This window comes from Bombus pyrosoma, unplaced genomic scaffold, assembly GCF_014825855.1.
Source record: "Bombus pyrosoma isolate SC7728 unplaced genomic scaffold, ASM1482585v1 HiC_scaffold_4727, whole genome shotgun sequence".
NCBI classification, from domain to species: domain Eukaryota; kingdom Metazoa; phylum Arthropoda; class Insecta; order Hymenoptera; family Apidae; genus Bombus; species Bombus pyrosoma.
The window spans coordinates 1,045,030-1,060,855 of NW_025219987.1; positions in this window are offsets into that span (position 1 = coordinate 1,045,030).

Genomic DNA, 15,826 nt, shown 5'->3' on the forward strand with positions numbered 1-15,826 from the left:
ATCCCTCCGGTTTGGTCGTTTCCACAACTAGGCCATTTCCGCTGATCTTTTTTACAGCGGTGACCTGTATTCCCTTTCTGCGCGGATTTACCAAAGTAAACACCGCTTCCCTCGCCTCTTCGCTCGTCTTTATATCGCTGTCCGCCGCCTCTGGCCGAATAATTACCACGTTCTTCGGTGGCTTCACGGCGCTCTGCCCTACTTTATTGCTCGTCATTTTCACCTTCTCCGCGTAGGAGGGTTCCTTCTGCTCTGTCCTTGCGGTTTTCTTTACCGCTGTCTCCAGTCGCTTACTGGCTTGTAGCGACTTATTCACCGCATTCAGTAACTCTGCTTCTTTCCTTCCTGCGCCGGTGCTCTGCTCTAGCTTGCCGGCCAGGTAACTGTTTTTGAGGAGGAGTTCCTCCACTATCCCCCTCATGTCTTTGAAGTACCGCATGATTATCGCGGTTTGATCCTTACTCATCTTCTTGCTAGGGTCGAGGCAGAAGGCTAGCATCTTGTTCTCTATTTCACCGGCTTGCACCCTAATGTCGGGTACGGGCCGGGTTTTCTCGATTGGCGATCGCGAATCCCTCTGTTTCTCTTCCTTTTCCTCCTCCTCTGTCCTTTTCCTTTTCCTCATTTCGAGGCTTTGCTCCTCCATTTCATCAGTTATTAGGGCCTGCAAGACCACCCTCGCTTCCGTCGCGGGGGTCTGTCCCCGTGTTGACATCCCAATACCCGTACGCTACGTCCGGCTGCGTGTTGTTTTCCCGCACGAATCTGTGTTCAGTGACGTATCACTTCTATCGCACGCGGCTAGGCCACTGTATTTCTAAATGTTCCTGAATGTTCTAAATGTTTTTTTCTAAATGTTCCGCGCGGCGGTCTACCCTCGTCGGTATGCCCGCTTTCTGCTCTTTTCTACTCTTTGCCACCGTCGGTATGCCCGCCTCCTACTCTTTGCCACCGCCGGTACGGCAGTTTCCGCTCTGCTCCGCCGAACAGTTTTGCCGACTGCCCTCGTGGCGGCGTCCTCGGCGCGCGCTTCCTCAATATGGCGGCGCTTCCCCCATATGGCCGCCTTCCACTTGGCGTACACAACCGATTTCTTTTTGCGTTTTTTCCGCTTTTAACGAACGAACTCCACTAAACTTTTTATACACTTTTGCACTAGAGCACTAGGGCATCACTTTGTGACACTTTTTTGTCCAGAAACACCAATTTTTCCCACGATTTCGAGCACCAAACTACGGAGCGACATGCACGCGTCCGTCCTGCTTGCCGACTACACGAAGACTCTGTCTGGTATATCAGTTTGTTTTCCCCGTTTCAGCAAATTCTAAGCTATGCATAGTTGTTAGTAAAACGACATATTTTTTATCCTTCGATTTTATCGCCGCCACATCTCCTGCAGAATATACTACAGCTTCCCCCCTTGCAATTGGTGTACTGTTAGTTCTCGAGGCATTTGTTTGTTATTAATTCTCGCAGTTTCACATACGTTTATTTTCATGTTATGTAATTATCGATACAATCTCGGTGAACTGTACCAATTATCAATCAATAAGCAATATCCTTTGTGCAATAACTCACTCTCTTCCAACAAATTCATCACAACATTTCTGCCAGCAGATCCGTCCATTCCAACGTCCGGGTTGTTTCCCGTGACTGTTCCCGCAATGTCCTCTTGCGGAGGGAAGAGCGTTCCGATGACCTCCAGTAGTAACGCCGATTCCATCTCCGTCGTAACCGGGGGACCGTCCGCGCGATGTTTTCGCGTCACCGTCCTGTATGGCCTTCCCCATTGGTCGGAGTCGAATGCTTCGACCAGGTTCGACAAAGCATGATCCTTCACGATCTTGATCTCCTTTTGCAGCGAGCGCCGTAGCTCGCGGTATGCTCGGTAGCACAGAGAGACTCCTCCCTCATCGAGGCGTTCCCTCTGGTACCGTCTTTTGACCTGAGCGCATCGCGTCCTTAGCTCCGCGATGTCGGGAGTCCACCAATACACGGCTCTGCTTCGTCCGGTGCCCAGCATGGTTCGTGGCATGAATGCGTCGCATATGCCGTATGATGCGGCGGAGGTTCTAGGCCTCCTCCTTCACTCTTGTTTCCCTCGTCGTAGTCGAGACTTCCGAGTTCCAGACAGCTACTGCTACGGCCGCCCGAAGCAAATCTTCGTCCCTTTGCTTGACCCGCGGACGCCGTTCCAGGTCTAGGTGTGTCTTTTACCTCCAAAAATACGTAGAGGTGGTCCGAGAGTGTGTCAATTGCCGTGTATCCGTTGTCGCGCTCCAGCAGGACTCCGCGTTGATGTCCAGGTGATAGCGACCATTTCGTCCGTATCTCCCGCTCAGGCCGGAGCATGCAAAACTCTGTATGGTTCGGCCACCACCGTTAGGGCGACCGAGATCTCCTGGATGGTTTGGAATCCCCTAAAATCCTTCCTAAAAAAAAAAAAAAAGAACCCTTCCATGGGAGGGGTTGCCTTCCTCGTAGGTCTGGTGCCAGCGTGTGTGTGCTCAGGAGCCAACTCCGCTTTGCCCCTTCCTCTCGTAGCTTCCTCCTCCTCTTCATCCTCAATCATAATTTCGTCTTTTTTTCCATTAAGTCCAAAGACGTAATGGCGGCACAAAATGGCCGCTTATGCTCGTACTTGTCACTACCACTTTCAAATAGCCCGCGCGACAGCTCTTTCGGCGCGCGTCCCAATGTGGCTTGTTGAAGTGGTCACCATTTCTAAGAAAACTCTACATCCGGTCTTTTTAGTTTTCTGAAGCACTGAAGGCATCGGCAGCGTATAGACAATAGACTGGGACGAAGGCAGACCATAGATAGTAGACAGGCGACGAGGGCTTCGGGGTTTTCAGTTATAGGGTAACACTGCTAACGTGTGGATCTGGACCAGCTCAAGTTATATTCGTACTTGTACTTACACTTCTGTATTAAAATATATTTTCTACCTTATAATTTATCCACGCGTTTCTCTATTTATACATTTAATAACCTCAATATCGCTGCGTCTGCGTAGTTCCCCAAGTAGCTCCTACAGCGGCGCTATTGTCACGCGCCCCAATATGGCTTCCTCACTGCCATAACCTCACACGTGATTTTGTTCCAATTTTCGCATCTTTTTCAGAACGAATTATGCTAGTCCTTATACAAACTTTTTCTCACAAGCACTAGCACTTCACTATGATTAACTTCCCTTGTCTGAATTCTCCAACTTTTTCTTAGATTTCGATCACTATGCACAGAGCGATGTGAACGCGTCCTGTCTGCATGCTACCATCTCTCATTCCCCATGACGTTGGGAGACCTTGAAAAGCAGCTTAGTTTGCATCACGTAGATACCCACATTCAGTGGGAATGTATATACTACGGAAGGAGTTTCCCGAAGCTTCATGGGGCAAGATGCCACGTACCGAAGTGTAGTAGCCCAAGTCAATGTAATGAAGGAGCATTTAAGTGTGAAGCTTGCCCCATGAGCTTCGGGACTCAAAGAGGGTTTCCACCCACGAACAGCATGCACACCCTGGCGTTAGAAATGAAAAGAGAAAGGGAATAGTTGTGTTAAATAGATAGTACATTTATGTAGAGGACGGTTATTACGTGAGGTTTAAAGAACGATTTTGCGCGTTGTTGAAACCGTCGGATATATTTAAAATAATGTGGCAGCACTCGACAGTAAACTTTCCAACGGTTTCTGTTCCATGGCTCGCTACACAAAGACCCTAATCCTGCGGACAAGATGATTGCCAGATGCCGATACATTCTTACCGAATATTTTCAGCTAGCCTAAGGGCCCGCTATAAATCTTAGAATTTATTTTAGCTAAGGTCCTCTAAAGGGACAATAGACATTGTTTTATCAGTCCCTAAGTCTACCACGTACTACGGAAACACACGAGAAATCTGCTTTTCCTCACGTATGATGCTTTCCGCTAGCAACTTCCTCTCAAGGGCAGTTGCACCCTTTTCCAACGACCAACACAAAAATTAGCCAATAAATTTCCCTCACTTTCCGAACAAAAGCTTTCCTCAACGAATCCGATGATCTCGTATCCTTAGACACACCCCGTCACATTTATCCTTCGCAGCATCATCGTGACGGAAAGTCAGTCTTTTACATGCAATCTTTTACATGGAATCTTTGAACAGAGTCGTTTACATAGAGTCGTCACACAATGATCGTTACAATCGCACGGTCCGAGTCAATCAACAATCCAAATCTTCGGCATCTCGCACAATCATCGTCCGAACTCCCGTCGCATCAAAACACATCGACCAGTAGGCGAACTGTTAACCGCGAATCGCGAATCGCGAACCGTTAATAGTAACTGCGAGTTTTGCGCATCAGTGTACACCCAGAATATATTGTGAATAAATATTTATTGTTGAATATATTTGAGTGTTCCTTCAGTACCTATCACGATCTGATCACCTCAATAATAAATTAATGTACAGCGGTATACGTGAGTCGATAATGCAAAGTATAGATGGAAAAATAAAATCGCGGAATAAATACTCGTTAATGCTAGTCGTGTAACGCGATAAATAATCGTGAGATAGTCGGAGATACTCGGAGATACTCTAGATACTCTGTGTGATACACTGTATATTACTCTCACCCGCGATCGCGTCCGTATATTTATACTAGTCGGTGTGGAGTCGGATAATTCGAATTTGTCTAAGATCGACGGTTGCCCATAACTGTGGTGACTCTGTTTTTGTCTATCGATATGATTCGAGCGTCCATGTTTCGAGACACAACAACAACATGAGACGCTCTCGATCCTCCTCGACCTATGACTACATTTATATTGTACGTGTGAGAGTGAGAGAGCGAAGAGCGAGCAGACACATGTATGCATCCCCTCCCTAGAGTGTATGTGAGCGTTACAGGACGTCCAGGTCTCACTTGAGACAAAAGAGCGATTAGAAGAAAACAAACAAGCGTGTTGTCGAGTCCTTCAGAGAGTAACCCACATGTAGAGCTAAATTTAGATAATTTGCAAATAAATGTTAACTTTTTGTTCTCTCCAAATCCTCTGTATACCTTAACAAATTGATCAAATTAGTGATACCCAGGAAACAGAGGGAGAGTACTATCCCATTGATCCAGGCTGTGCGCCAGCGCGAATAGAGAATGATGAAGTAAGCGAAGAGTCGATTCGTGAATGGCCTCGCAATCTGAGAAAAGAAATAGAAAAAACCTCGAAGTGACCCCTCCCAAACGAGAAATATATAACGAACTAAAGAAGGTGTGGGATGAATTTAATGGAAATAAAGAAATTTTGGCGGTGAAAATTAATGAATATGTCGGCACATCTCTATATAGAGCGTTAATAAGAAATAATGCAAAGGACGAGGAGAAATAAAAAAGCCCCAAAACAAAGATCGAAGTGGAAACAAAACAACGATAAATAAAAACAAAAAGAACAGAAACCGAAATTGAAGGTATCTTTACGCACGTTATGAAGAAATATCTAAAGAGTGTCCGAGGAAGATAGCCGACGTTATTGCTAATAACGATTTGGCCTACTTGGAATCAGCCAGACAACCTCCTGAAGCAAAAGAGGTGGAAAACCTTTACAAAGATTTTTGGGGCAAAATCGGGCCACTAAAACCTCCAATACTGGAAGGATGTGCCTGAGGAGATTTTATTCAGGAATATTTTCCACCAATAATCGCCGAAGAAATGAGGTCGAGAAAATAAGAAACAAAACAGCCGCAGGTACGGACGGCTTGCAAAACAAACATCTGTTAATCCGTGGCTGCCCACAGTATTGGCGCTGTTATACAACACCCTTTGTTTTACCTCTCACTTCTCGGAGAGTTGGAGAAATAATAGAACAACACTAATACCTAAACCAAACAAGGATGCAAGCAAAGCCGAGAATTGGCTGCCTACAACTATAGGCTCCATTCTCGACAGAATTTTCTCTTGAATTCTCGATGGGAGAATAAGGAGGGGTACCGTACAAGATATAAGACAGAAGGGCTTCACATCCGAAAACGGATGTAAAGTAAGTGTGGAACTCCTAAATGCAGCCCTTAATCACAGTAACAAGGAGAAAGCAGGTATCTACACAATAGTGGACATCTCAAAAGCGTTTGATACGATGCCCTACTCGGCGATTAAACCTTGTCTGGCAAGAAATAACGAGATATAAAAATATATATATAAATGGCATAAAAATGGCATAAAAATTAACGAGAGAAATAAGATCCCTGGATTGACCTCCGTTGACGACATTATGCTGCTCGGAAAGGACAAAACAGAAGCTCAAGAACAACTATATATGGTTCAGGATTACCTGCAGAGCCTGGGAATGAGTATCTCTGGGGAGAAATGCTTGACGTTTCAGGAGGTCTCAAAGAAGAACACCTAGTACTTCAAGGACCCAGAGATAGAAGTAGAGAATGGACAAATACCAACTGTTGAGCTAGATGAGGCCTTCAGGTATCTGGGTGCAAAGATGGGGACATGTAAAGGCCTAAAATGTGGGATTATCGTGCCATAAATTCTGAGCGCGACAAAAAGAACTAGAAAATTATCTCCAAAACCTGGCCAAAACATGGAGCTTCTCACAAGCTATATTTATAATCTGTTAATAAATCCACCTAGCGAGGAAGTACTAAATCTAATAGACAGTGAAATCAGGCAGGAGGTCAAAGGGATCCTTCATTTAACGCCCTCGACTGCATTTGGGTTCTTTTACATACCCAAAGCCAACGGAGGATTAGGGGTGCCGAGATTTGAGCATATAATGAAGCTCGGCACCCTAAAGAATGCAATAAAAATGAAGAACTTACTGGATCCAGCAGCGTCCAGCTTAATAGAGGAAAAACTTAATCTTATTGTACTAGAACATAAGGTTTGCCGAAAGTCGACTAATACTAGTAATAAGAACAAATAGAAGTTCGGAAGACGTTGGAATCGTTTATGTTTCCGAAAGTCGTAGCCTCTTTATTCGATTACATATGCTCGGACAGCTGTTGCGCATGTGTTGTTCAATTTAAGGGTCTCTGAGCTGCCCACTGTTCGAACTGTCCTAACTTTACTTCGTGTAAATCAATATAAGGAGATTTGCTCGTGCACAGTGATGTCTCAGCCGATTTTTAGTTGCCAATAAATACTCCTAAAAAAAACAAAACCGAAAATACAATTTTTCTATTTTTTATTTGTTCTCCTTAAAAGTCGATTCCCACATTTTGTTATACCTATAGTCGAATATCATATATATATTACATTTATATGTATATATAACCAAAACAAAAAGGAAAAAAGGCAAGTAAACATTAATTAGATTACGTTGGGAAACTGTAGTGCTCGCTCCAAGAGAGGAATGACTTAAGCCAAGATATACACTTAATTATACAACATTATACATCTCAAAAAGATGTTTATTGTAAAATCATTGTAATAACAACTTGCAACAATTCTTTGAGCGCTTCCCGCAAAGATATCCCTAAATCCCTATTAGACCCCGATCGGTGCAACTTCACATGCATCATATTCACTGCATAAACTTCCGCAGTCTATTTAATTTGTTATCATTATTATTCTAAAAGTTGGTGTTACAACTTCACTTTATTCCATCGTGAGTTAAATATTTATGTGTATAATAAAATATTGTTACGTTACTATAGGAAATCAGAATAAACTGGTTTTCTACTGCTTTTCTTTTCTATAATGAATATTATCTATTCTTTCTAAAAAAAGAAAGGATAAACTGTCTCTTAATATGATTTCAAACATGGTATACCTTGCTCTATATCACTTTGACATATAGAAATATGTAGCAACATAAAATAATTGTGAGATTTTAAATAATTTTGATTTTACAAGACATGGTGTAGTATTAACATTATGCCCAATACTGAACACAATAAAATCTAGTTAATTAACATAAATGCTGAAGTAAATATATATAAAACTAAACGAAAATGAAACTTATTTTTTCATTCGTAATTTGTAAATAATGATTAGGAAAGGTAATGAATAAATGGAATTCATCACTTTTTTTAAATGGAATAGCGCATCCTACAATTAAGGGCGGATAAAAGAAACGGACTTACCGTGGCAGCATAGCAAAGAATTTATGAAGTCTTGACTTGTTCAGAAATCAGATTCCTTGCATATCACAAAATGCGTTTACCATATATTTCTGGCAATGTAGATTCTTCAAATAATTTCCTGAAAAATTATAGCTAATTAGAAAAATGAAGTAATTATTAAAGTAAAAGCTTGAAGAAAACTAATACTAAAAGAAACAAGAATAAGGGAAGGTTTGCATGCGCAAGGATGCGTTAGAGTTCACTTACAAAAATCAAAATAATTGATAATATAATTAAAAAGTGAGAAGAAAATATCATCCCCTTTATGTCATGGGCATAAATGTGAGGATTTTCTGTTGGATCTAGCTTTTTCTGTTTGAACTGAGGTGTCTATTGAATGCCTCTCTTTCCTCTTAATTTTATGTGAAGATGACATATATACAGGCGATTACAAAAATGTTGGATCATCAGTATAATTTTGTCTTTAAGCTCTATATTTTGAATAAGTGTGCAATTATATAGAAAAATGTGTTGAAGTATGTTGGAGTATAATATAGAGAATCTATGAATGCCAAAACGACTGATTTTTTACATACGTGACAAGAAACATCAGCAAAATTTTATATTACAAAAAATTGAGGCATTTTATTACTTTGTTATAATGTAAAAATAATACCCCCAGTATAATTCTTTAATATTTCATTAGATACTCTTTATTTTTAATTATTTCTCTTAAACAGTTTGGTATGTTATAAATTACTTTGTGTGTGTGTGTGTGCGCGCGCGCGCTCGCGCCTGTGTGTAGAATTATGCTACAAACAAATGATAAGAACTAGATTTCATTTTGGTCATTACATGCCGCTATAAGGCTACCGGCAACTAATACTGACGCATACGTTGTCACATACGCACAATGAAATGTATAATGCGTACTAGTACTAGTATGCTGTACTGTAATGAGATGTATAATGTATAATATGCACAATTATAGGCAGAATTCACTGTAGTGGTATCGACAACCTTTGCAAATATCTGGGAAACAATGGCCGAACGGCAATTATATATGTCGGAGATGAAAGGACATCGGGGTCTCCCTTTTGGAATGTTTGGGGAAACCCCCAATATTCTAGTACAGACTTTTATTATAGCTACACTTAGGTAATAAAATTAAGAAATAGTTATAATTTTCTAATCCGAGTATGGGTGCTCAAGGTTTATGACAGTGGGCTTATATTACCTCTTGCAGGTAATATTTCAACATTATATGTATTGGTTTGGGCTCGAAGTGACATAACGGGTCACTGAACGTACCAACAGTCACGGGAGGGACGTGTACCTAACAGAGGTATGGAATAATTATATAGCTCTCCTTGAAAACAAAGATTGACCTGAGAGGTAGGGAGAGGAGAATACAAGGGCAGTTCCACTTGGACTCCCATTCTACTCCCAGTACTACTAGTACGTTGTGTCACATTGCATTCGTCATCCCGTTGACTGTAGATTCGTAACGAACCTAAATTCATTGTCATCGACATCTCGATTATACAATCGCCGTCACCATTTGTTATACTCTGTAATAATCACCTTGGTATCGGTAAATATCGCCTATAAGATGGCCAATTCACGCGAAGATTCATTACACGCCCCTAACTCTAATGATAATCCGACATATATATAGGCAAAAGTTATACAAAAAGATAATTTCTATAACATATTCAAAAATCATCGAAATCGGTAAAGTGGAAATCTATGAAAGTAATTTCCGAAATATTAATAAAAATAGCTTGAATAGTGCACACTGAACTTAGTGCCTATTTCAACGTTACTAATATAACCATCTTAAAGCAATATTATGCTACGTTAAACATATTATGTATTTAAATAAACAAAAAAGTGTACCGTCTAAATCGTTATCACGTTAAACTAAGCTTAACATGTAAGTTGTGTTAAACTTTAAAAATGCACGAACAATGCAAGCTTTTGAACCAATGTATTTCTAAACGCAAAATCATTTTATTTCTTCTATATCCATACTATCAAAAAATGCAAAAAATGTTTTTAAGGCGATGCTCTGAAACCAATATTACACTGCACGCTACTAAGAGCAAATCTGTATAATACGGAAGTAAAATCTAAAACATTGCTTAAGCGACCAAGATTTCAATAACCGATTTTATGTAGGATATCCTGTAGATACCGAAACCAATATCGCTATTGTGTTATATTCGCCGTCAAGTATACATAGTCCAAATATAACCTCTTTCTGTTTCTGGTTCTTCTAAATATGTGGACGTTTCAAAATGGCTTTTAACACTGTTAAGCTTGAATTATAGATTTACTTAACGATCACTTAAGTCTTTAATGTAAAATATAAAGAGAACAATCTTGCAATTCTTGAATAAAGTTCTACAGAAGAAAGAGATACTTTTAAGCTATTAACAAGTACAGAGTTATAACATTCTAGAGGTGTATAAAAATATAGTACCAGAGGATCAAGCAGGATTCAAAACTAACAAATTCTACAACAACATTTATGGTGCTGGAGATTAAGATAACAGGAATAATGGCGAAAGGAAAGATATGTACATACTATTGTTGTACTCAATACAAGACTCAATGCTTTATAACTGAGAAAAATACTTTATTGGCAAGGAACACAAAGAAACAATAGGAGATGTGTATTATGCAGACAATGTAGTGAAAAGGTCAGGAAACTTAATACATTTACAAGGTAAAGGTAGCACATACTTTAAGGATACTGTATGCAAAACCACCTTAAGAAGGATATAGGTAAGCTGAAAATATTAATATAGGGCAAAAAAGAAAAAGAATAGAGAAATAAGAATGAAATAAATGAAATACGATGATAAGATGAAGATATATCTAGAGCGTAGCTATATTTACAAAAACAGTCACATGTAATCAAGTAATAGCAAAGTAATAACAAAGCGAATCACATACCAGACAAAAATAGCGATGGACAATTTGGAAATTGGTCATAGTGACAAAATGCAATAACTGGAATGCAGCTAGAAAACTTTCTGAAATAATAGCAATGGCAACTCTCCTATATAATACGGGAGTAAGGACCTATTACTGAGCAGAAATGAAAACAAGCAGGTTTCCCGAAAAGAATATGATACATCACCAGAATATGTGTTTAGAACAGAAGAAGGAAGAATAGGCTTGAAACATAAAATAATAAGGAGAGGGCATAGGCTATTGGCTAAAACTAAAGGAGGACACAGAATTAGACAGAAAAACACAGAACTTAACAAACAGGTAATTAACTCAAATAGAGCTATAAAGCTAGTGATAAAGCAATAATAATAAATTTTAACTAAAGAATAATGGGAGAAGATAATGATATAACATAGAAAATTTTTGGAGAAAACAAAGAAAAATACTTAGAATAATATACCTATAGTGAAGTATGTACATAAATATATGAAAAACATAGAAAAGATAACTAAAGCTAATTGCTTAAATATGAAACTATCATTAATAACTAAATGAATGAGAACACAAGTTAAATTAGCATAATAATATAAATATTATACATACAAAATAAAGGTACAGAATAAAGCACAAAATAGGTAAAAATGATATTTGTAATACACACATGTATGTAAGAAGAATAATTTGAACACCGGTTAATTCATAATAAAAGAATGCCTGCAATATTAGGCATTTAGAACAAAATTCCTTAAAAAACAACAATTAAATACAAAAAAGCAACAAATGAAAAATCTCCTTTATAAACAAGGAAAAGTAGTTATAGTAACTAACAAATTTTATTAAAAAGCAAAAGTGGCATTAGGCTTATAGCATGGCAAATTGTGGCATAGAAGAATAGCAAATGGGATAGAAGAACAACAATTCAAACAAATTCACAAATTATGAGAACAACTTAAAAAGTTCGCTATGAATGTTTTGTATTAACTAACAAATTTAAACATTTCTAATCTAAGTATAAATAGGCCACAAATAATTTTATATAGCAATACACATAAGTAATATTAAATAAATAGAATTTTTCTTATTGAAATGTGACAGTCTGTAATAAAAGAAAAATTAAAAAGGAAAAAATAACTTTAACAAAGAAGAAACGGATTTATAAAAATTTATTCCTAAAAAATTGTGGCCGATCAGATAAGTGAAATAAAAGTACAAAAAACAACTAATACTAAATGAAACATGTAACGTATTCTCTCAACGTATACTCTATATTTCATTTCCGAATTTCTTTGTTTCCACGCAGTCATAGCAGTTCAAAACTATTTTATGAAAATTAAGAATTTTTTACATCAAATCATTTCATTTGCCAGACCTCATATATTTCTAGATTATTTACACAAAATTAGTACAGCGCGCAAACATTAAAAGGAAGTAAGCGATACAGTAGCCCAAACAAACAAGGACAAAGGTTAAAATAATATATCAAAAATAGCTGTTATTATTGAAATTTGTAAAGAAGGTCCTTGAAATTCTTCTTTAAACGAAAGACGGTTATGTATATGAAAATCAAGAATGTAATGAAAATACAAAAAATATAAGAGAAGAAAACTGTATTTGTTATTATTACTTACTTTTACATGTAGAATAATTTTCTTTCCTGTTACTATACTATATCATCTACCCTAGAACAAATTTTTAGGTTAAAATTATTTATACAAGACTAATATGTATACGAATCTTTTCATTTTATAAAATTGTATGTATAAAATATTTACCTTCGCTAAATCTCTTTTTATAGAAACTTTGCAGATCAAGTTTCTAGTCAAATTTAATTCTCCACTTAGTACTCATTACCAAGTAATGCTTGGTAAATTAAAAAATTATAACGTTCAGTAAATTTTTATACGATGTTCACTCTACGTTAACTCGAATACGAAAAACGATTGAACAGCACCGATGTCTATGATAATAGTGAAGACAGAGGAATAGTGCTGCTTGCTGATTGGCTATGCCTCAGGACTACAGGTGGAACATATACACGATCATTGCGCAGAAGTTACCTACCTTGTGGCATACTTGTAAAATCTAGATGTGATTCTTTTGCTAATTTTCCATGGTTGTACTTCAATTTGAAGATTAATTAAATAAATGTTTAATAACGATTTTAATACCGGAAATAACGATTATTATACTCCTAATTTTTATATAGTTATAGTATAGTAAAATATGTAAAATATATGTATGTGTTATGTACAATGGCTCACGAAAGAATTGAAATGTTCGCTACTGAAACTCTAAAAATATAGATATATATATAAAGATAAAGATAAAGATAAAGATGTGTGTGTGTGTCTGTGTGTGCGTGCGCGCGCGCGCGCGCGCGTGTGTGTGTGTGTGTGACGCACTTTATATTTCAAAATATTCTCATAACTACAGCAAGATACAGGTATCAAGATTATGCGTGTAAAATTTGGATTGGATAACATTTGTAGAAGTTAGACAATACTCATTACTGAAACACGTAAAAACAGAGTTGTAAACGTTTCTCTACTTCTAACTCTTACCACATTATTTCCATTTCTTACCTCATATTAATATTTAGTTTTGTCACTTTTGCCTCGAATAACATCTCTAGGACGGTTTTTCATACTATGCTCTAATTTTTGTGTGATATTTATGTCAACATTATTCCATATTTAAGTAATTGTATGTTTTCATGTCGTTTCCTTATTTATTTTACAGTTATTTAATCTTCTACCCATTCCATCCCATATATATCATATTGGGTTTATATCTTGGGTCTGTGGTGGCGTGTATTGTACAGTATCCATTCTTTTACAACCCAGGTTCAATGTTTCGGATCAATATTCCGTTGAAAGTGAAGATCGTATATTTTTAGCATTTTACTTCAGATTTTTTTAATATGTTCAAATATTTATATTGGACTAAAATCCAGTTTATAAATACTAAGTTCTCATTATCATTGGCTGCAATACAACTCCATGACAAAACCACTTCCGTGTTTTACAGCCGGGTGTAAATTTCGTATTTCTATTTTAGTATTGGCTTTTCTCCACACGTAATTGTGCTCATCAAACTGAAAAATATTAAATTTACTTTCACCGGAAAATATTTCAGTGTTCCAGAAACTATTGTCTTTAGTAATATACACTCCTCGTCAAAGAGATAACCCATGTGAGCTATGTTTAATTTCTCAATGACGTGTGTAAAGTGTTTCGTCTGTAACATATAATATCAAAACATTATGAGCTCAGGATATGCGGTTCGTTGAAAATAATTAACAATAATAACTAAGAATAATTACTTATCAAACGTACATACTTATTTAATAATGGGTACATCCCCCTTTATTTTCTATTACTTGTATTGCACGATTTGCTATAGATTTATATAGTTTCTGGATGTAATTTTGACTTAACTTATCCCATTCGCGTATACGCCGTGAACAAGTTCTGCCCAGTAATTTTTAATGATATTAAGGTCCGGGGAGTGTGCAGGCCACGGCAAAATAGATATATTATTTTCATTAAAGTATGATTGGACCAATCTTGATGTGTTTACAGGTGCATTATCTTGTTGAAATACGTAATCATGTACAGAAACGCGTTCTGCATGATTATTTATTTGTTCTTTGATTAAATTTATGTATCGGACACTACTCATTCTCCTAACGATGAACTTGATACTTGTCTTGCCGAAATAACCGATGCCGGTCCAAACCATCACGTTGGCTCCTCCCATTTTCGTCGAATCGCCGACATTGCCTCTTTTCTTGTGTCATGAAAATGATATTGCAACCCATCGGGACCATCCAAGTTGAATATTTTTCGTCTGAAAATGGTACCCTTCTCCATTTATTTTTCCAATGCATTCTTTCTTTTGCAAACCGTAAACGTTCTACTTTGTGTTTCGTCGTTAATGAAGGTTTCTTTATCAATTTTAGCCTCTAGATATTTTTACAGGATAGTAGAACTCGATGAACACTTGAAATACTAACACTAACACTAGATTTTTCTATTATTTGCTTCATTTATTGTTTACGTTAACTGCGAGTTGGAAGTTACACGCAAAATTGCCCGCTTATCACGATCGGATAACAATGACGGCCGACCAATACTTTGCTTTTTGCCATAATCTTAAACTGTTTTTAAGAAATTGTGTATTACTTTACGACTTCTTATTATTTACTTTCGATATTTTTACTACTGATGACTATTGCTGTTTTAATTCTAAAATTTGCTTTTTTCAGATTCGTTTAATCTTTTTCCGCGTCCCATACTTACAAATTTATATAACATATATAGTATCGTGAAAATGGCCTAAAAGATATCTAGTGAATCATAAACGATGTCCCGAGAGCCGAGGCGCCGATGGACCTATCAATGTGTCGTCGGTCCTTCAATTGAATAGTTTCGTAGAAAAGGTCTACGTGACCCTGGCCATGAGCAGTTGCGGAACATGTGCGTGGTGAGTCTAAGAAAAGACAAAAGGGATGCTAAGGCAGAGGTAGTGGTTAGTTGTTAGTTGGAAAGTCGGGGAGTGCCAATCGAGAAGTCAGAGAGAGAGTGTGGTCCGCGTGAGAGAGAACGTTGGATCCGTTGTGGCGAGAATTGTCTAGATTATAGCGCGTTATTGCGATTAGTTCATATTAAACAACCATCGTTTTTTCTGTCTACATCTGTACAATCCATTCATTGTGAATAAACCATCATTAAATCACAAATATCAGGATATAATTACAATATATTCCATAGACGATATTACACATATATACTGTGTTACGTCGGACGACTCTTTAC